The 22,422-nt window shown below is 45.5% G+C and overlaps 2 long non-coding RNA genes across 2 annotated transcripts in view; both read right to left on the reverse strand.

Annotated features, from left to right (window-relative positions):
• Window positions 1–4,471: 4,471 nt before the first annotated feature.
• Window positions 4,472–8,424, reverse strand: LOC106725366. The gene is made up of 2 exons (XR_001361248.1): window positions 8,341–8,424; window positions 4,472–4,803 (listed from the first exon to the last, which is right to left on the reverse strand). It is a non-coding gene; the product is annotated as an uncharacterized LOC106725366 (long non-coding RNA).
• A 1,368-nt stretch (window positions 8,425–9,792) lies between these two features.
• LOC106725365 overlaps window positions 9,793–22,422 on the reverse strand; it is a 16,604-nt gene continuing 3,974 nt past the window's right edge. The window contains exons 2-4 of the long non-coding RNA XR_001361247.1: window positions 20,503–20,764; window positions 13,531–13,738; window positions 9,793–10,843 (exon numbers count right to left, since the gene is read on the reverse strand). This is a non-coding gene — a long non-coding RNA (uncharacterized LOC106725365). The remainder of the gene's footprint in view (window positions 10,844–13,530; window positions 13,739–20,502; window positions 20,765–22,422) is intronic.

A 22,422-nucleotide genomic window follows, 5' to 3' on the forward strand; every position in this document is an offset into this window, starting at 1 on the left:
CTGTGTCCATGGGTCATGCATATATGCGTACAAGCTCTTTGGTTGATCTCTAAGGTGACAGCTTTGAGGAGAGTCCCCCATGACCAGACAGGAGCTTTCCCACTAGTAAAATAGTTGCAATTTAACCCTCTGTCTTCCCAATCCTGGGTCGCCCATCCTGCCTCTCTCATGCTTGATCTTGTCCCCAGCAGTCCTGGGCTCCCGTGAAAATGTTGCTTCACAGATGCTCTGCAATATATTGGTGGCAGCAGGATGCTGGGATGATCCTGGCTCTTTCTCAAATGATGTTGTTAAGATTTAGTGATCACAAAGCAGACAGGGTGATGAAGCTGGGAAGAGAAGCCAATTCTCTGGAGCCTTCAACCCAAAGATGTTCTCCTCTGGCCTTAACTGGCAGCCTGTTCTTCCTTCTCTGCTGGAGAGGGATTTGGGAGTGTAGGGTAGTGAGGTGGAGATGCAGGGAGGGCTGGAGAGGGAAATCAAGTCATTAACATTAACCTCCTCTGCTTCCTGGAGGAGATGAAAGGGTTAATCCAGTAATGAAGGAGGGTGTAGAAGAAGAATGGGTGAAGGAAGGGTAGACTTTTGAGCTGTGACAAGTCAGGGTGTGGCTGGGTTCCCCCAGAGCAGGAAGGATGGCTTTGATTATAGGGGCACAGTTTATCTGCAAAAGCCCAAAGTAAGGAGGTCCTGAAAAGGGTGGGGAGCAGGGAGGCAAGGAGGAAAAGAATGTAAACAGTGTTGGGAATGTCAGTTCTCTTTTGGGAAGGAGAGGGAGTGGAAGGCAGCCCTGAATTTCTAAAAAGCTCTTCTTTTAATAAGAAAATAAATAAATAAAAATAACAAGGTCTTCTCTTTTGGGCATCTAGATCCCATTCAAATATTCCACAGGATGCCATGGACACTCAAGGCCAAAGGCTCCTGTGGCTCCCAGGCCCTATCAGGACCACAGAGTACCAAGAAGACATGGCATTATGAAGGCAGAGTCCTGTCTGGTGGGGGGAGGGGGGACGAAGGGAAGGGGGGAGTGGATAAAGCATCGGCCTGCGGACCGAAGGGTCCCGGGTTCCATTCTGGCCAAGGGCACGTACCTCCTTTGCAGGCTCCTCCCTGGCCCAGGCCCTGGTCAGGGCCCATGCAGGAGGCAACCAATCGATGTGTCTCACTCATATCAAATGTTTCTCCTCTCTCTCTGTCTCTCCCCTCCCTTCCACTCTTTCTAAAATCAATGGAAGCCCTAGCTGGTTTGGCTCAGTGGCTAAAGCGTTGGCCTGCAGAGTGAAGGGTCCCAAGTTCAATTCCAGTCACGGGCACATACCTGAGTTGTGAGCTCGATCCCCAGTTGGGGGCGTGCAGGAGGCAGCCGATCCTTGATTCTCTCTCATCATTGACATTTCTATCTCTCTCTCCCTCTCCCTTCTTCTCTGAAATCAATAAAAAAATATATTTAATAAATAAATAAAAATCAATGGAAAAATATCCTTGGGTGAGAATTAACAACAACAACAACAAAAAGGAGAAGGAGTTGCTAATGAACCAATTGGAATCTGTTTCATGTGGTCAAGGTTAGGGTCTTAGGCACCAGCTGAGAGCCGCTTTGGATGGCCATACTTGTACACACTCGAAGCTGAGACACACCGATGTACACACCCAGCAAGGCAGAAACTCAGATGGGAGCACTCTCACATATAGTCACACACACAGATGGGCATAAGTGTAACAGCCACACAACACATAAATGGGCTGATAAGAACATCCCACCATCAATCACACAGACTCAGAGATGCATCCACGCAAATCGACAAACTCAGAACTCAGATGTACCCCTCTCCCCCTAAGAGAGTCATCACATTCATATGCATAGACATGTATACCCAGCCCAAGACCACCCACTCAGAGATGCAAGCCCACACCCCGCACCAAAGCCCAGTGAGTGCCCCATTTGGGCACGCTCCATGTGTTGAGCTGGAAATGAAACGCTAAACCGCCTGGCTGCAAAAAGCATGGAGCGGAACCAGGTCAGAGGCCGGCACTGTTGGCTGCATCTCTCACCACTCATCTCTCAGTGGTGGTGCTAATGGCACAGAACTTCAGGTCCTGAGTCCGTCGTGGGAAAGTCCTTTTAAAGCATGAAAGGCAGAGCAGCCTAAATTAAACACAGCACCAGCCCCGTTTGCTCAGAGGGAATAAGTCACTGGCCAGTGAGTTCTCCATGTTCACTGTCATTTATCCCAGGGAAACTCCTCTAGCAAGTCCTTTTTTTGGAAGAAGACGGCTGAGAAAGAATGCCTGCCCTATTGCATCAATTACTCATTCATCAGTCAGCACTCATTGCACACAATCATGTGCACGGCACCGGGCCAGGTGCTGGGCGATAGCAAGAGTCATCGGGCATGATTGCTACCTTCAAACAGATTCCACTCTAGAAGGCAAGACTTCAACACAGTAAAATCACTGCCAGCCCTAGCCAGTTTGCCTCAGTGGATAAAGCATCGGCCTGCGGACCGAAGGGTCCCGGGTTCCATTCTGGCCAAGGGCACGTACCTCCTTTGCAGGCTCCTCCCTGGCCCAGGCCCTGGTCAGGGCCCATGCAGGAGGCAACCAATCGATGTGTTTCTCTCACATTGATATTTATTTTCCTCTCTCTTCCACTCTCTCTCTAAAAATCAATGGAAAAATATCCTCAGGTGAGGATTAAAAAAGAAAAGAAAAACCACCACCAGATGACAAGGACAGAGGAGGGAAGTGAGCATCCGTGACAGCCGGGTTCTGAAGAAGAAGAAATCACTTCCAACTGAGGTCGAAGTTAAGTGTTAACAAGTGATCAGGACTTGGAAAGGCATAGAAAAGAAAAAAATGGCCTCCCAGATGGGAGGATTGGCATACACAAAAGTGTAGGGATGCCAGATTGGTGCGGCTCCTTTAAGCTGCCTGGCCTGCCTTGTTTAACATGCCAGGCACCTCGGAAAAGGGGCCACTGGCACTTACCATTCGTAGCCTCAGTCCTGGATGCTTTACCTTCATTAATGCAAACTCACAGGCTTGATACTCATTATATTTGCCCCTCACTTCTCATTTGGACGTTGATAATACCTCCTCATTCCGGAGGCTAGCTCTTCCACCACAGACTTCCTTGCACAACACCCTCTTTCCCCACTTGACTTGCCCCTAGTCAGGACCCTCATCCACTATCACCTCCTCCTAGGGGAGCTTTCTCACCTGGTTCAACAGCCTAACTGGACTGTGTGGAGCGTCTCTGGAGACATTGGAGGGGAGTTTTCCCTCCAACAGCTTCCAAGAGGCTGTAGAAGACCAGAAAGAACAATGGATTGAGAAGTGTGGTTACAAGACAAACTCATAGACACAGACAATAGTATGATGGTTGCCAGAGGGAAGAGGGGGTAGGAGTGGGAGAGGGCAAAGGGGGTCAAATACATGTAGTGAAGGAAGGAAACTTTGGATGGCGAGCACACAATGGAATATACAGATAATGTATTATAAAATTGTACCTGAAACTTACCTAATGTTATTAACCAGTTACTCCAATAAATTTAATTTTCTAAAAAGAAATGCTCTTGCCCTAGTTCAGCGGTTCTCAACCTGTGGGTCGAGACCCCTTTGGCGGTCGAACGACCCTTTCACAGGGGTCGCCTAAGACCATCCTGCATATCAGATATTTACATTACGATTCATAACAGTAGCAACATTACAGTTATGAAGTAGCAACGAAAATAATTTTATGGTTGGGTCACAACATGAGGAACTGTATTTAAAGGGCCAGAAGGTTGAGAACCACTGCCCTAGCTGGTTTGGGTCAGTGGATAGAGCATCAGCCTGCGGACTGAAGGGTCCCCCGTTCAATTCCAGTCTAGGGTACATGACCGAGTTGAGGGCTCAATCACCAATGGGGGTCATGCAGGAGGCAGCCGATCAATGATTTTTTCTCATCATTGATGTTTCTATCTCTCTCTCTCTCTCCCTTCCTCTCTAAAATCAATAAAAAAATATATTTTAAAAAAGGATGTTTAAATCATTTTTTAAAAATGCTCTTAGGACCATTGTCAGGCATGCTGTTTTAAGGATGATGTAGCATATGATTTAAGGGAGATAGAAAGATGTTTTCCTCCAAGAAAAAAAATTATCCTTGCCCTGGCCAGTGTTCTCAGTGGTTAGAGCACCAGTCCACACATCAAAGGGTCTGAGGTTTAATTCCTGGTCAAGGGCACATACCTGGGTTGCAGGTTCACGCCCCACCCCTGGTTGGGGTGCATATGAGAAGCAACCAATCGATGTGTCTCTCACATCTATGTTTCTCTCTCTCTCTCTCTCTCTCTCTCTCTCTCTCTCTCTCTCTTTCTCTCTTCTCCCCCTCCTTTCCACTCTCTCTCTGATAAGCAATGGAAAAAATGTCCTCGGGTGAGGATTAACAAAACAAAAAAATTATCCTTAAAATTCCACAATTATACATTCATGGCTTTTCCTGAAATTTTTATTTCTTATTCAAATGAAAGGACCTCTGAAATGGAATGTCTCCGTCGATTACACCTTAGGATGGATGAATTTACAAGACCCTTTCCTGAGAAGAGTTTGCCCAAGGCAGACAGAGTGTGAGGACACTAGGTGCTCTTGGGAGAATAGGAGATATTTCCTTTTGCACAGCCGAAGTATGGGCAGTGTTTGGGGGCATGAGCCTTTCCACTGGGGAGATGGATGGTCCCTTTGAGCAGCTTGTCTGGGGTGATGTCCCATGATCAGTATCACCACTGAAGTGCGATGAATTGGACCAGAATTCTTGCATGAAACCTTAAAACAAAGGACATTTTTGGTAAAACGAGGGGCGGGGGGACTTTAGGTGTCTTGAAAGCTAGGCTGACCAGTCAGCACTGTGATTACATGCTGAATTAATATAATGGACCTCTGGAGAGTCAGAGCTGTGAGGTGCTGTGAGAGGTCATCTCGCCCAGTGCTCTACTTTTGTAGATTGAAGCTTAAAGAGCCAAGTGGTTTGCCTAAGATCTTAGCAACGTGCTGGTCTCCATGCTCTTGGCTATTGGATGTTTTTCCTTTCTATCAGACCAATCTTCAGAACCAGGAAGCTGGATATTGAAAATACATCTTTCACTCTGTCTTGGCATATCTGAGTTCATTAAAACATGTTCTTTAAAACTTTAGCATCCCCCTATGAAATAATAGATGTGGCAATGATCATCAAAAGCTACGGAAACCATTAGGAGAAAGCTAAAAGAGAGTTTTATGATGAGTGGAGCAGGCTGACAACACCCAAACCGCACTGATCAATTTTAATATCACCAAAAGAGAGACAGCCGGACTCTACATGCCTCCCAAAGTAATGCAATGAAAGTGCTTGCACCTTGACTAAGAGAAAACAAAAGACTCAAATTACTAAAAGGAGAAATAAAAGAAAGGAAATAATTACCAACTTTACAGAGATAAAAAGGATTATACAGGGGTGGGCTATAAGGGGTCCATGGAGGAAAAAGAGGATGGACATAGGTAAAACTTTCAACAATAAAGATTTTTTTAAAGGAGTGTAAAAAAATAATATAAACTATTCTACACCAACCAAATGGATAATCTACATTACCTGGGCAAATCCCTAGAAATATAAATTTCTACCTAAACTGACTCAAAAAGAAATAGAAAATTGTAATAGATCTATAACAAGTAAAGAAATTAAATCAGTAATCAAAACCTCCCAACAAAGAAAAAACCCACATGGCTCCACTGGTGAATTCTACCAAACTTTAAAGAAGAATTCAGCCTGCCCTAGCCGGTTTGGCTCAGTGGGTAGAGTGTCGTCCTGCAAACTGAAGGTTCCTGGGTTCGATTCCAGTCAAGGGCGCTTACCTCCATTGCAGGCTCATCCCCGGCCCAGGCCCTAGTCCGGGCTCATGCAGGAGGCAACCAATCAATGTGTTTCTCTCACATCGATATTTCTCTCTGTCTTTCCCTCTCTCTTCCACTCTCTCTAAAAATCAATGGGAAAATATCCTCAGGTGAGGATTTTCTTAAAAAAAGAATAATTAATCCCAATTCTTCCCAAACTCTTCAAAAAAAACTCATCCTATGAGGCCAGCATTGCCCTGATATTAATGCCAGATAAAAATACTACAAGGAAAGAAACTATAGATTAATGTCCCTTGTGACTATAGATGCAAAAAATCCTCAACAAAATAGTAGCAAACCGAATTCAGCAGCATATTAAAAGGATTATACAGTATGTCCAAGTGATATTTGTCCTAGGAATGCAACATATGAAATCAATGTAATATGTGATATTAATAGAATGAAGGGGAGAAACCACATGATCATCTCAACTGATGCAGAAAATATTTAATGTTGAAAACATCCAATACCTTTTCATAATAAAAAGTCAATAAACTAGATATAGAAGGGAACTTCCTCAACATGATAAAGGCTTTGTCTGAAAAACATCATACTCAATGGCAAAAGACTGAAAGCTTTCCCCCTAAGATCAGGAACAAGACAAGAATGCCCACTTTTGCCACTTCTATTCAACATATTAGAAGTCCTAGACAGAACAATTAGATTTTAAAAAGAAGAAGAAGAAATAAAAGGTATCCAAAGTGGAAAAGCAAAACTATCTCTAAAACCCTAAAGAATTCACAGAAAAATTATTAGTGCTAATAAACAAATTCAGCAAAGTGGTAGGATAGAAAATAAAAAATCAGTTGTGTTTCTATATACTGCCACTGAACAATCAGAAAAGGAAATTGAGCCCTAGCCAGTTTGGCTTAGTGGATAGAGCGTCAGCCTGTGGACTGAGGGGTCCCAGGTTCAATTCCAGTCAAGGGCATGTACCTTGGTTGCGGGCACATCCCCAGTAGGAGGTGTGCAGGAGGCAGCTGATCGATGTTTCTCTCTCATCCGATGTTTCTAACTCTCTATCCCTCTCCCTTCCTCTCTGTAAAAAATCAATAAAATATATTTTAAAAAAAGAAAAGGAAATTGAGAAAATAATTCTACTTACAATAGCCTCATACAAGAATCAACCAATGAGTGCATAAATAAGTAGAACAGCCGAAACCGGTTTGGCTCAGTGGATAGAGCGTCGGCCTGCGGACTGAAGGGTCCCAGGTTCGATCCCGTCAAGGGCATGTGCCTGGGTTGCAGGCACGTCCCCAGTGGGAGATGTGCAGGAGGCAGCTGATCGATGTTTCTCTCCCATCGATGTTTCTGACTCTCTATCTCTCTCCCTTCCTCTCTGTAAAAAATCGATAAAATATATTTTTAAAAAAAACAAGTAGAACAACAAATCGATGTTTATCTCTCTCTCTCTCTCCCCTCCTCCCTATCTAAAATAAATAATATAAAAAGAAATTATGGTGTATATATATTCAATGGATTATTATTCACCCATAAAAATGAATGAAATCTTGTCATTTGTGACATGAATAGACCTCAAAGGCATTATGCTAAGTGAAATAAGTCAGACAGAGAAAGACAAATACCTATGATCTCTCTTATATATATAATCTAATTTTTTTTTAAAAAAAAAACATGTTTACAGATGCAGAGAATAGATTTGTAATTGCCAGAGGTGGGAGTGGGGGTGAAAGAAATGAGTAAAAGGGGTCAAAATGTTTTTAATTTTTTTAAAAAATTAAGCTAGGGTGTACAGAATACCAAATACAAAATTGGTAACATCTGTGAAAAAGTATTAATAAAAATAAGTGGAGCCCTGACCGGTTTTGCTCAGTGGTTAGAGCGTCAGCCTGCGGATTCAAGGGTCCCAGGTTCGATTCCGGTCAAGGGCATGTAACTTGGTTGCGGGCACATCCCCAGTAGCGGGTGTGCAGGAGGCAGCTGATCGATGTTTCTCTCTCATCGATGTTTCTAACTCTCTATCCCTCTCCCTTCTTCTCTGTAAAAAAAATCAATAAAGTATATTTTTTAAAAAAATAAGTGGAAGGAAGCATTAAAAAAGAAAGAAAACAAAAGTCTCAGTTGTTATGTTGTTACAACTGAGCTAAATGGAAAAGATCTTTTTTTTTTACAGCCCAACAACCTTCTTTCCGTAGGAATGCCCAGAGGCAGGAGGTGAGGAGAGCAGCCGGCTGCTCCAGGCTGGGCAGGCCGAATGCAGGGTCCCTGGGGAAACAGAAAGAGAGGAGGACCTTCCCTCACGGGTGCAAAGGCCGGCCTGAGGCCAGTTTTCCGCTGCTGCCCACAGAAAGCAAGAATGCCCACTGAGCTCCTGTCCCAGGCCCCCCACAGCAGCAGTCTGTCAGTTTTACACCTTTTCACTTCTAAAGCTGTCCTCTGTTTATGACCTATTCACCTTCCATATAAACTTACCAGGCCGAGGCCGGCTCACACACTGTGGCAAGCTCAGGGTCAAGTTCAGTTCAGTGTGTTTTCAATGCTTTCTGTAAGCCCAGCACCTTGCTATATGCTTAGGAAAATAAAAGATAGTTAAGATGTGCTTTCTGCCCCTCCAGGAAATTACAGTACAGAACATCAAAATGTTTTTTAATGTTCATACCTCAGTGGAAAAAAATGTTCTGTATGGATCATATGTGTGTGTGTATAAAAAAAACCTAAATTTTTGTCTGTCCATTTAAAAGTGATTAACACTTACTGACTGCTTATGACATGCCATGCACTATTCTCAATGGTCTATATATATTAATACTTCATTACAAGACAGCCACAAACATTAAGATCTCGTAATAATGAGATACGTACATATTTTAAAATGATTTATTAATCAATAATTCGAGTTATTTTTGTATCTGCTAACACATTACAACTAACATGGCCTGGAAGCAAAAGTTTTAAATGTTATACAAATCGTAGTGGCCTCAAACTATCTGAGGCTACTTTTTTTTTCAAGCTTCAATGTCTTATTTATTGTTGACACTATTACAGATGTTCCCCCCCCCCCCCCCCCGTTTCCCACCTCTACCCAGCAGCCCCCATGTCTTTTTTTAAAAAAATATTTTATTGATTTTTTACAGAGAGGAAGGGAGAGGGATAATTAGAAACATCGATGAGAGAGAAACATCAATCAGCTGCCTCTTGCACGCCTCCTACTGGGGATGTGCCTGCAATCAAGGTACATGCCCTTGACCGGAATCGAACCAGGGACCCCTTAGTCTGCAGGCCAACGCTCTATCCACTGAACCAAACTGGTCAGGGCCCCCCATGTCTTTTTTAATTTTCAACATTTTTTGAGATTATAATTTTTTTTAATTTAAATTCTTTATTGTTTAAAGTATTACATAAGTCTCCTTTTTCCTCCATTGACCTCTCCCAGGCCACCCCCACGCCCCAGCACATGTTCTCACTCACGCTCCTAGTGTCTGTGTCCTTTTATTATGCTTATATGCATGCATACAAGTCCTTTGGTTGATGTCTTACCCTTCTCATAGGTTGGACAGTCTGTTCCATGCTTCTATGACTCTGGATCTATTTTTGTTCATCAGTTTATGTTGTTCATTATATTCCACATGAGTGGGATCATGTGGTATATGTCTTACTCTGACTGGCTTATTTCGCTTAGCATAATGCTCTCCAGTTCCATCCATGCTGTTGCAAATGGTAAGAATTCCTTCTTTTTTTACAGCAGCATAGTATTCCATTGTGTAGATGTAACCACAGTTTTCTAATCCACTCATCGGCTGATGGGCACTTAGGCTGTTTCCAAATCTTAGCTATGGTAAATTGTGCTGCTATGAACATAGGGGTGCATATATCCTTTTTTATTGGTGTTTCTGTTTTCTTGAGATATATTCCTAGAAGTGGGATTACTGGGTCAAATGGAAGTTCCACTTTTAACTTTTTGAGGAAACGCCATACTGTCTTCCACAGAGGCTACTTTTTAAAGGCCTGCTGTACACCTTTAGGAAAGTTCATCATTAAGGCTAGAGGCTGTAAAACCACATTGTAAGTGCTCTTCTTAATCACTGTTGCCTTTTTTGTCCAGCTTTAAGCCAGCTATGATTAGCTTATGGTGGGTTTTACCTTGTAATGTGGCCGATGAAGGGCTTGTGCTAGGTATGGGAGAAATGCAAGATCAGCTGTGTAGAGAGAGCAGAGAGGAAGGGCATTTAGCTCTGCTGACAGGGGCGGGGTAAGGGAAGGCTTTCTTTGTGAAGTGATGCATTCTAGGTAGAGGGAACAGCCTGGAACAGCATGAGCCGAGATCCAGAAGCTTTAAGCAGTCGGTGGCTTCAGAGAACTATTTGCTCAGTGTTGCTGAATGTAAAGATGGTAAAGATGGTCTTAAGAGCTTTTTTTAAAAATGGGGGGTGGCTGTTGAGTTGTTCTGGGCTTGACAAGAACAACCTTAAAGAAACAAACTAACCTGAGATAATGAGGCTCCTGCCCACAAGAACACCTGTTTGTCCATGTGGAAGAGCATCTAAGGGGTTGGCAGGAAGCTCAAGCCCCAGGCGCTCACGGGCCCAATCCCTCCCTCCTATCAGCTGGGATTCTCTGCACAGGTACGTCATTGATGGAAATTCAAGCAGCTCAGTGGCGACCAGCCAACCATTTCCAAAAAGACTCCTAGTAACGTGGAGCTGAACCCAGTAATGCAAATCTGCTCAAGGTGCGGCCCAGCTGAGAGGGTGTGCTTGGAGGATGCCAGCCTCTCACACCAGTGGAAGATGAGGAGCCAACAGGTCATGGTAGAAAAGGTAAAGGAAGATTTCCATTTCAAATCTGCTTTTTGAACAGCGACAGATGGCCTTATCTTCTTGAAGGAAAAGGAAAGGGAATCAAGGTGTTGAAGTCAGGATATGTGCACCCAAAAGGAACTCAAGGCTCATGGTGCCATGTTGGAAACCACTGGTGCCTGCAGGGAGCAGAGGAGATGGGATTGAGCATACAAGAGGATTTCTCCAGTTCTATACCTTCCTGAAGAGCAGGCAGAGGTATGAAGACCAAATGCTCGTCTCCTTCCTGAGCAAGGACCCGTCTGCCTGCCTCAGTGAGCACCATGGCAGACTGGGGAACTGCATTCTGTGAAATGGTAGGACCGGACTCTGCCCTGAACAGCTCCAAGGCTGTTGGTTCCCAGCGTCTCCTTTTGGCACTGCTCTGCCTGTCACAGAATTGCTGGTACACTTCTACTGCACTCTTACACAATACAAAGTGAAACTTCATTGACTCTTTTCATGTGGAACTAGAAAAGGAGGGGCTTCATTGACAGAGTGAGAAAGAACAGAAATGATTAGGGATTCCTCTCTAGGAGCTCTCGGGTTCACAGACACAGATTTTATTGTCCTTGCTCCTTGGCAGCTAACGCTGAAACAGAATCTTCCAAGCTGGCTGCCCTGGACCGAGTTTTCTAGACCAGAGGCTGGCAAACTACGGCCCACGGGCCAATTCTGGCCCACCATCCATTTCTGTATGGCTTGAGAACTAAGAATAGCTTTTACATTTTTTAAAGTGTTAAAAAAAAAAAAGGAAAGACTTACAGTGGACAATAATGTATGGTACGTTTAAAATTTGTTAAGAGGATAGATTTCATGATAATAATAATTTCATATTAATAATAATTTTTAAAAGAACAGTCAAGAAAAGGATGGTTAGTATTTCGCGACACCTGAAAATCACCTGAAATTCAAATTTAAGTGTTGCTACATAATGTTTGATTGGAAGACAGCCATACTCAGACTTAGGGCTGCTTTCACACCACAGCGGTAGAGGCAAAGGCAGGGCTTGCTCCCAAGACTGATCTGAACCCATGAGACTAACCTGCTAATTCAACCAGGGTTGTTTACAGAATGTTAACTCTTTTACAACTACATTGGTGTTTGTATGCCAAAGTCATTGTAGAACAGGAGGGGACCTGTTTGGGGTTGACCATCCCTGCCAGGGAAATGTAGGTCAATTGGCGGGTGGGGGTGGGGGGGCTCTTAAAAGTCCCTGGGTTCTGTGTAACAAGTCAAATTTGTGCAGGTTTCTTAGGGCCATTGCAACCAAGACCCTCCCCAACCTCCCTCTCCACCCCAAAGGCCCAGGTCTAAATAGTCTTTCTCAGTGGTTCTCAACCTTCTGGCCCTTTAAATACAGTTCCTCATGTTGTGACCCAACCATAAAATTATTTTCGTTGCTACTTAATAACTGTAATGTTGCTACTGTTATGAATCGTAATGTAAATATCTGATATGCAGGATGGTCTTAGGCGACCCCTGTGAAAGGGTTGTTCGACCGCCAAAGGTGTCTCGACCCACAGGTTGAGAACCGCTGGTCTATCTGGAGTCTTTGAGGCTGCCAGCAGTGCCCCTCCTCTTTCCTTTGCTACGGGGAGCAGACAAGAATGAGTCCCACATTAGGAATGCAGCAAGCAGATGGACAGTTGCTGCGTTTTGGGTTGTTTCCAACCCCCCTTTCCTGTCTGCACCCTTCCTCCCATTTCTCCCAGTGTCCCAAGTACATTTTTTAAAAAGAGAGGGCAAAACACAGAAACTTCCCTCCTGACAGCCCCACTGCCTGTCCCCACTACTTCCCAAATTTCAGGCCAGCAGACAACCTCTGCCCCACTGGGAGGTCTTCTCCAGGGACCATCCCTCCTCTCTGTTCTCTCAGCTCCCCTAGGGTGAAGGAGGAGGCCTGAGAGTGGAAAGGGAGTGGGAAATCAAGGTATGAGCTGCCCACCCCACTTCTGGAGCCCTGTGTAAGGGCTGTGAGAAGCTGGTAAGTTGAAGGGTGGAAGGGAAGCCACCTTCAATACCAGCAGCTGTTCAGACGTTGGTGGAGAGTCTTCCCTAGGTGCCTGTGGCTAAGCTGCTCAACCTATGAGGGCTGTGGAGGTAGCGTGGAGGCACAGACCAGGGACCTTGTAGGGCAACAGGGAGCGAGAGCTGTGGGAGACACAGGCAGAGGGAAGACCTGTGCAGAAGTGGCCCACTCAGCCCCAGGCCATACCAAGCTGGACCATATCCACCCAGGTCTTGCTTGAGCAATTAGGCATCACTTAGGGTTCATTTCTAACTTGTGCTTCTTTGCTTGGTTTGGCTTACCTTACTTTCCACTCACATCCACCCCCAGATTAGAAAGCAATTCCAATGTCATGATGCCATTTAAGACCAAAGGCAGTCCCAGTAGCCAGGAAGGCATTCCAGATGGTGTGGCGGGAGTAAGGAATTCCTGGGCTTACAGGGAGCAGGGAGAGTATGCAGACACCATCTGTGATCACCGGGGAAATATAATAGGACCCATGGAATGGAGAACCGCATACAACCCAGGGTAGGAGGTTGTCTTTTTAGCCGCTCTAGGGTCTGGGGTCCTCTCCATAGACTGCAGGAAGGAAGTCCCTTCAATGTCATCCTGCTATGACCTCTTCCACCTCCCAATTTGAAAATGAAGTGCTGCCTCTCTACAAATGCCTCCAGCCTGGAAACCAAAGAGTCACTGGCGCCTGCCTTTCATTCCAATAGCTGTTCCCTTTTCTCCTGGCCCCCACCCAAGCCCTCCACCCCTTAATGAGCCACTGAATACAAGAGGAAATGCCAGCAGGACTGGGGGCCTGGTCACCTCACGGGCTCCAAAGCAGAGCTTGGCTGGGGGAAGGAGGGCTAACTTGATGTCATCGCTATTCAAGGGCCTGGGCTCTTCCTGCCCAGCTCTGGGTATTGGGCTCAGCAGCTGGTCCTGGGAAGAGATGAAGCTTCTGAGTTCTTGAACTGGATCCTGAGATGCTGATGCCTTCTGGAGACAAGATGGCGGTGGAAACCAAGAGGCCCTGAGAAAAGTAGGACAAAGACAGAGACTTGAGTTGGGGTGGTGAGCACACAATACAGTGTACAGGTGATGTGTTATAGAATGGTGCACCTGAAACCTATATAATTTTGTTAACCAGTGTTACCCCAATAAATTCAATAAAAAGGAAAAAAAAAGAGTAGGACAAAGGATATTCATCTGATCTGTCTGCAAAACAACCAACTACCCACTGGCTACACCTTCCTGGGCCTCGTGAGATATGCATAGAAGTAGAAGACACAATAATGCCCTCACTAAGCCCCATGTTATTGTAGATTATTGAATACATGCCTTAAAACTAGGAATACAGCCCAGCTGGTGTGGCTCAGTGGTTGAGCATAGACCTATGTATGACCCAGGATGTTATGTTTCGATTCCCCGGTCAGGGTACATGCCTGGGTTGCGGGCTTGATCCCAGTGTAGGGCATGCAAGAGGCAGCTGATCAATAATTCTCTTTCATCATTGATGTTTCTATCTCTCTCTCCCCCTCTCCCTTCCTCTCTGAAATCAATAAAAATATATATATTTTTAAAAAGAATCGTGGGATGATTTTATATTTCCCCCAAGACATATTGTGAATATTCTTTAAGTTATTTTGTTAAATAAATTCCTCAGAGGACAAGAGGTTCCTATAGCATGCAGGACTGGGCTAATGGGAATGGGTCCCCCGACCCTACAAATACATAAATGTGGGTAAACCATATCACTATAGATAGATGATAGATAGATAGATAGATAGATAGATAGATAGATAGATAAGACATATACATATACATATACATATACATATACATATACATATACATATACATGGTTAAAAAAAAGGGGAAGGGGAAGGGAAATCATCATGTTTTAGAACCAAAGAGGGAACTCACAGGCAGAGAGCTGTCACATGAGCCTGATGTGGCAGTCAGGGAGGGGGTGGGGACTGGGCCCGGGTGCCGGCTGAAACTGAGACCCTTGTGTAAAGCTGCCCAAAATGGACTCAAAAAAACCTTCCCAGCAGAACAGAGAAAGAGAAAGCAACATTTCTGTGTCTCAGAACTCAAGATGGGTGTTGAGGGGGCAGCAGCGGGAAACTCTCCTATAAGAAATTACCAAATCAAGTTTATGCTGTGTGGATCTAAATTTCTACTACCTGCCCCATGATAATGAAAATTCTAGACCAAGAAATTAACATAAAAGTTCATCTAGGCTCTGTTCAACCCTGGGGTTCCAGCAAAAGCAAATGCAAAATGGCTTTACTTCTAGAACACTGTCACTGAAAATAGAAGAATCCTAGCTGGAAATGAGGACAATAAAAACTAGAAACCACAAAAACAAAAATGAACCACCTGAAGAATGCTGAGTAGACACATGGAACTGGACAATTGGCATCCCAAGTATTAAAAATGACAGAATAATCTGAAAGACACTACAAAACCAAGCATGTTGAAAGTTACTAAAGAGATAACAAAATAGAGCAGTGGTTCTCAACCTTCCTAATGCCGAGACCCTTTAATACAGTTCCTCATGTTGTGGTGACCCCCAACCATAAAATTATTTTTGTTGCTACTTCATAACTGTAATTTTGCTACTGTTACGAATCGTAATGTAAATATCTGATATGCAGGATGTATTTTCATTGTTACAAATTGAACATAATTAAAGCATAGTGATTAATCACAAAAACAATATATAATTATATATGTGTTTTCCGATGGTCTTAGGCGACCCCTGTGAAAGGGTCATTCGACCCCCAAAGGGGTCGCGACCCACAGGTTGAGAACCACTGAAATAGAGCCTGGAGTGAAAAAATGGGAAATTTTCAGTCCTGCCTCTCAACTTAATTTTGAAACAGACTCTAAGCCTCTTCTTTCTCCTATTAAAGTGAGAGTTCACAGAAGGCAAACAAGCAAATGGTATGTTCAGGATCAGGTCTAGCAAACAACTATTAACCAGGAACAAGAAAATACCAGTCTTCCTTCAAATTATGGATGCACCTGCAGAAAGAATTAGAACCTGTGACTCCCCCATGAGACACCCCAAGAAACCAGCAGCATTTCAGATTCTCCCTCCCAAGCACCGCATACGCCTCTCACTAAAGTCCCTGCCATTCATGAAGGAGTTCAAAGAGGACTGGGAGTTTTCTCTGGGAGTAGGACTTCCGTGTCCCCTATGGCCTTCTAGTGTCCCCGTGATCATCACTGCTTCAGCTATCAGCTGAAGAGAAGCCTTCTGAGGTTCCATCTCTACTCTCTCAGGAAAGGGCTGACCGGGGTTTGATCCCCCTTTTCTTTCATTCTGGTCTCCTGTTTTATCTATATACTAGAGGCCTGGTGCACGAATTCGTGCATGGGTGGGGTCCTTGGCCTGGCCGGCAATTGGGGCCAATCAGGGCCAGTCAGCCAGGGGAAGGACTGCAGGAGGTTGGCTGTGGGAGCGCACTGACCACCAGGGGGCAGCTCCTTCGTTGAGCATCTGCCCCCTGGTGGTCAGTGTGTCATCATAGCGACTGACCCAGTAGTAATGGTCACTTAGGCTTCTATATATCCTATATAATAAAACCCTAATATGCAACTCGACCGAATGGCAGAACCGGTTGCTATGATGCTCACTGACCACCAGGGGGCAGATGCTCAATGCGGAAGCTGCCCCCTGGTGGTCAGTGCACTCCCACAGGGGGAGCACTGCTCAGCCAGAAGCCAGGCTCATGGCTGGCGAGCACAGCGGCGGTAACGGGAGCCTCTCCTGCCTCCACGGCAGTGCTAAGGACCCCTTGGGGGATATCCGACTGCAGGGAGCGGGCCTAAGCCGGCAGGTGGACATCCCCTGAGGGGTCTCAGACTGCGAGAGGGCACAGGCCGGGCTGAGGTGCACCAGGCCTCTTGTATAGATATACTAGTAAAAGCCTAAGCAACCAGCTGATCAGCCAATAGCTATGATGTACACTGACCACCAGGGGGCAGACATTCAACGTAGGAGCTTCTGAGTGACAGCAACTTTGCAGAGTGCCCTCTCACACTCCAGACCCCTCAGGGGATGTCAGACTGCTGGTTCGGCCTGATCCCCTCAGGCCAGGCCGAGGGACCTCACCTGCCGGAGGGACCACACTCACTCTGAAGACACTCTTCAAGCCCCGGTGCCACCCCAGGTACAGCCAGCCAGGGAGGGACCGTGGGAGGTTGACTCCAGGGCATGTCCGGCCCATCTCGCCCAGTCCCGCCCTGCTGGCCACCTTCTAATTAATTTCCTTTCAATGTGCACAAATCTGTGCACCAGGCCTCTAGTTTTAATATAAGGTCAAATAATTCTTCCGTCCCTTTTTCTTTTTTCAAGATTGTTGTAATTATTCTAGACCCTGTGCTCTTCTATCTAAATCTTAGAATAAGCATGTCTATGTCTACAAAAATATCTTGCTGGGATTTTGATAGAAATTATATTAAATCTATAGATGAATTTGAAAAGAATTGACATTTCTGCTATGTTGAATCTTCCAATCCATGCCCATAATATTTCTCTCCATTTATTCAGGTGTGGTTTTTTTGTTTGTTTCATCAGCATTTTGTAATTTTCAGCATGAAAACCTTGTGCATGTTTTTTGTTTTTTTGTGTGTGGTTTTTTAAAATACATTTTTATTAATTTCAGAGAGGAAGGGAGAGGGAGAGAGACAGAAATATCAATAATGAGAGAATTATTGTTTGGCTGCCTCCTGCACTCCCCCTACTGGGGATCAAGCCCACAACCTGGGCATGTGCCCTTGACTCGAATGGAACCCAGGACCCTTCAGTCTGTAGGCTGACGCTCTATCCACTGAGCCAAACCAGCTAGGGCTAATTTTTTAAAATTCACTTTGGCAATACATAAGATGGGGTAAATTAAATGCTTCAGGGATCCAAATATAAGTTACTAACCAGGTACTGAATTAGTTTAAAGAAAGAACATTGCAGGAATTTTCAATACCGCTATATCCTCGGTGCCTAGAGTATCCCCTGGCAAGAAACTCTCAGTAAAACTTTGAGTGACAGACTGTCAAAAGAACTTATTAAAAAGGAAAAAAAAATGCCTGGCCAGTGTGGATCAGCGGTTGAGCATCGAACAATGAACCAGGAGGTCAGAGCACATGCCCAGGCTTCAGGCTTGATCCCAGTACCGGGACATGCAGGAGACGGCCAGTCAGTGATTCTCTCTCATCAGTGATGTTTCTATCTCTCTCCCTCTCCCTTTCTCTCTCTGAAATCAACAAAAACATTTAAAGAAAAAAAATTTACAAAGCAAAACCTACACTTAGTGAGAGGACCACTAGAGGGCGCTCCAGCCCAGTAGCTAACAGACGGGAACAGCACCAAGTAAAGCACTCATCCCTATGGAATCTTAGGGTTCCCCTAGCATTTCCCACATTCTAGGGTAGCTTCAGAAGAGTAAATCCTAGCCACCCTCCCCTTTCACATACCCCCATGTCTTTCCTCTTTTGTGTGTATGTTTTCTCATGTGTACAAGACAACCCTCTGACCCAGAGGGTAGGATTGCAGGCCCTCTATGTGCAGTTCCTACATGCTGGAACACTTAATGAATGTTACATTTTGTGACTCAAATAAAGGAAATAGAATGTCATAGGCAGAAGCCTATGCCTGGGAATCAGGAGGTGGGTTTCTAGACAGTCCTTTATATTCACTGTAAGTTCATCAGGTCCCTAACATTGTGCTATAAGTTTTATAGGTAAACTAGAGGCTCGATGCACAAAATTCATGCAAGAGTAGGCTTTCTTTTCCCCAGCTGCTGGCACTGGCTTCCCTCTGACACCCAGGACCCGCGTTTCCCTTGCAGCCTCGGCTTTGTCCGGAAGGTCATGCAGAATGACGTCTGGTCTAATTAGCATATTACACTTTTATTATTATGGATAGTGTTACTCCATTTTACAGATAACAAAAACTGAATTTCAGAGTGCTTATCAAGGGTCACATAGATCATAAGCAGATTTTGAACCGAGGACATTTTGTCCACAAAACCCATGGAATTAACACTATACCATCAGCTTTGAGTTCAAATATGTGACTACTGAGAGCATTCATGCTTTCTGTGAGATCCAGTGAGGCTAGAAGACTGAATGTTGGGGTTCAGTTGGAGTCAGGGGAAGGGAAAGAAAAGGCAGTTATATTGGAGCCCTTCCTGGGGGGTAGGAGAGGGCAATGTCACCACCCAGAAGAACAGGGTGGACCCACCCTCGGCAAGAGTCTTCAAGGTTTCTATCTGTACGGACTGAACCTTTGTGTCTGCCCCAAAATTCACCTGTGATGGTAACTCCCAATAGGATGGCATTTAGAAGTGGGGCCTTTGGGAGGGAAGTAAGTTTAGAGGAGGTCATGAGGGTGGGGCCCCCATGCTAGGGTGTCCTTATAAGAAAAGGAGATCAGAGCCCTCTCCTTCTGCCACGAGAGGACACAGCAAGAAGGTGGCCCTTTGCAACCCAAGAAGAGGGTCCTCACCAGGAAACAAATCTGCAAGCAACTTGATCTTGAACTTCCCCACCTCCAGAACTGAGAAATCAATGTTTGTTGTATAAGCCACCAGTCTGTGGGCTTTTGTTATAGCAGCCCAAGCAGATTGACTGACCATCCTTGCCCCCACTGTATCCTTTTCTCTTCTTGGGACGACTCCCTCCACCCCCTCTTCTCACATTAAAAGCTGCTCTCAGATAAAGACACCATCTAGTTCACAAGCTTCTCAGCTAACTTGAAGCACTTTGAAGTTTGGGAATCACTGGAGTGAGGAAGTATGGGCCTTGGACTAAGTAGGTTATAAAAATATTTAAAGTGGGATTCTGAATATGGGCAGGCTAATTCCCTCTTTCCCCTGCTTCATTTTCCTCTTATGTGAAATGCAGAGAGTAATACTCGTCTAGATTGTGGTGTGATTTAAGTGATTTTTTTACCAGTCAAACCTCTTGCCCATGGTGCAGGCACAGAGCTGGGCCTCGGGAAGTGTTCGTTTCCTTTCTTCCTTACTTGTAGAGAATGCCAAAGTTTACAGTTAGCAGAACCTTTTCGTTCAAAGAGAAAAGTTAGAATGGGAGAATATCAGGCATCAACTAGTGAGTAGAAGAGGTATTTGGGGTCTGAGGGTGGGGAAGAACATTTGGGGACTGAGGACCTTGATGAGTCACATTAACCATAAGGAGACTGTGGACACAAGTCACAATCTTCACCCAAAGCAAGAAGAAGGCCTCAACACACTCCCTGCGCTGGGTGGATCTGCTCAGAACTAGGGTTTGCTTGCGAATGCTTTCACACACACCCTCCCGATTTTTCCTCTAATCCACTTGTGCTGGAATCTTCTGTTGCCTCTTAAGATTCACTCTCCACCCTTTTCCAGCCTGCTCTGTGCCCCAGGAAGTTGGACTATAAGGCAGCATCAATGGGCTGCCTTGTCCTTTGTCCTCCAGCTGGATTAGGGCATCAGGGAGCTGGGCAGGAGAGCAGAGGGCAGGAGGCCAGCGGAGCATGAGTTTCTACTTCCTATTCCCTCCTTGTGCCATATGGTGGCAGCTCCATATGGTGCCTCTCCACAAATTCGTGCTCTTTCCCTCCCTCCCTCTCTCCCTCCCTCCCTCTCTCCTTTCCTCCCCCCACCCCTGAATTCCAGTAACCACACTCCCTTTGTTCCTTCCGGCCCGATCTGCCCCAAGTACCAAGGTTTCCCTTGTGGTTTTCCTACCTCTAGCCCACACCTTTATAAATTGTCTCTTTATTAAACCTCCTCAAATTACCTAGTTTGAGTGACATTGACTGACCATCCATGAAGGCGGGTTAGGTCCAAGAAGCCGGCATCCTGCTGGTCCCTGGTGACTACAGTGCTACTGTTCTTCAGTTGCCACCAAAAGATCTCTTTGTTGTTTCACTCTACTGGCCAGCACACAATACCTTCTGAGACATCTCAGGTGGACACACCCAGGGCCATCTGCAGAAGGGCAACCGCAGGTAAATCGCCTCATGGGCACTCCACCACTCTCCAGCTCCATTGTGTTGTTTCTGCAATGGGAAGAAGAGGATTAGCAAGGAATTAAGCCTAAGAACCTGCTCTTGAGGTCCAAGTAAAGAGTGCAGACCCTACTCTGAGCCAATAAAGTTTTTTTATAAGCCCTTGAACCCAGGAGACATATTAAAACATTGACTCCACCATTGGGAACCTTCATGTTAGTTCATATGTCCCATCATCATGGCCTCATGATCTTTAGAGGCACCTGTGATTTTTTGTATGACAAAGGATTCCTGTATTTTCTGCCCCAGATCAAGATTCAATCCTATATAATAAAAGGGTAATATGCAAATAGACCGAATGGCAGAACAACTGAACAACCAATCAAAGCGTAATATGCTGATATGCTAAGGCTGCTCAACCGCTCGCTATGACATACACTGACCAGGGGGCAGATGCTCCGACTGATAGGTTAGCATGCTGCTGGGGTCCAGCCAATCAGGACTGAGCGAGATGGGCCAGACATGCCCTGGAGCCCTCCTGTGGTTCCTCCCTGGCCCAAATGTGCACTGGTGGGGTCCCTCAGCCTGGCCTGCACCCTCTTCAATCCGGGATCCCTCAGGGGATGTCAGAGAGCTGATTTCAGCCCAATCCCACAGGCCACTCTCCTTGGGAGGGTGCCAGACACAGGGCTCATGGCTGGCGAGTGCTGCTGTGGCAGCCAAGCCTCTCCCGATTGGGACTGATTGGGCGCGAGCCTGCGGCAGGCACAGTGGGGCTGGGATGAGCAGGAGTGGCAGGTAGGAGCTGCAGGTGGAGTTGGACTGCAGGTTTCTTCCCGATCCCTGCAGGCCACCCAGAGGGACCCCACCTGTGCACAAATTTGTGCACTGGGCCTCTAGTCATTTATAAAAGACATGATAAGGAAAACAGGCAGATTCTCCAAGAATAACAATTCTCCAGAATTGTTATTCTGGAGAATAACAATATGGTTGAAAAGAAACAGCTCTTACAGTGAGAAACAGCCTTGCCATTGAGTTTATGGGAAGCAAAGCAGAATTGAGAGTTATGGTGTCACCACTGATGAGCACCAAAGGGCTGAATGTTGGGAGGCCTAAAGGTACAGAGTGGAGGTATTCATCAGCCAACATCTTGGGTTTGCAAGCAGGGCTATCCAAAAAGACCAAAGAGCAGAGAGAAAAACAAAACAAAACAAAAAAACAAATAGCAGAGAGAGAGTACAAGACAAACATGTTGATGGACAGGGACCCCAAAGCCATTCCCCAAGCACAACAGGCCTCTCCAGGCCTGCTTGGGGCACCTTCATTCCAATCATATCAATTAACCTCGTAAAGCATTTCCTGCCAGAAGACCAGGCCTGCATGCCTGTGGGTGATGGTGAGCGAGACTACATGCAGTGATACTGCGAGTCCATCTGGAATGGGAACCAGAGCTCCAGAAGAAAGGCTGTGTCTATCTCAGAGGCAGGCAGCAAAGAACATCCCTTATCACACAAGAAAGCACAGGAGCCTCCAAAGGCCACTGGGGCCACGGTGACAGGACTAACAGCTAAAGTGAAGGAGTCCCAATGTGGAAGGGGGAACACGGGTCGGTCAACATCAATAACATTAGGAAAGGATTAAAACAAAACACACACACCAAGTCACTTCTCTCCCACTACCCCCTCTTCACACCCCTCCCCCCACCCCCC

This window comes from Myotis brandtii, unplaced genomic scaffold (assembly GCF_000412655.1).
Source record: "Myotis brandtii unplaced genomic scaffold, ASM41265v1 scaffold103, whole genome shotgun sequence".
Taxonomy (NCBI): Eukaryota; Metazoa; Chordata; class Mammalia; order Chiroptera; family Vespertilionidae; genus Myotis; species Myotis brandtii.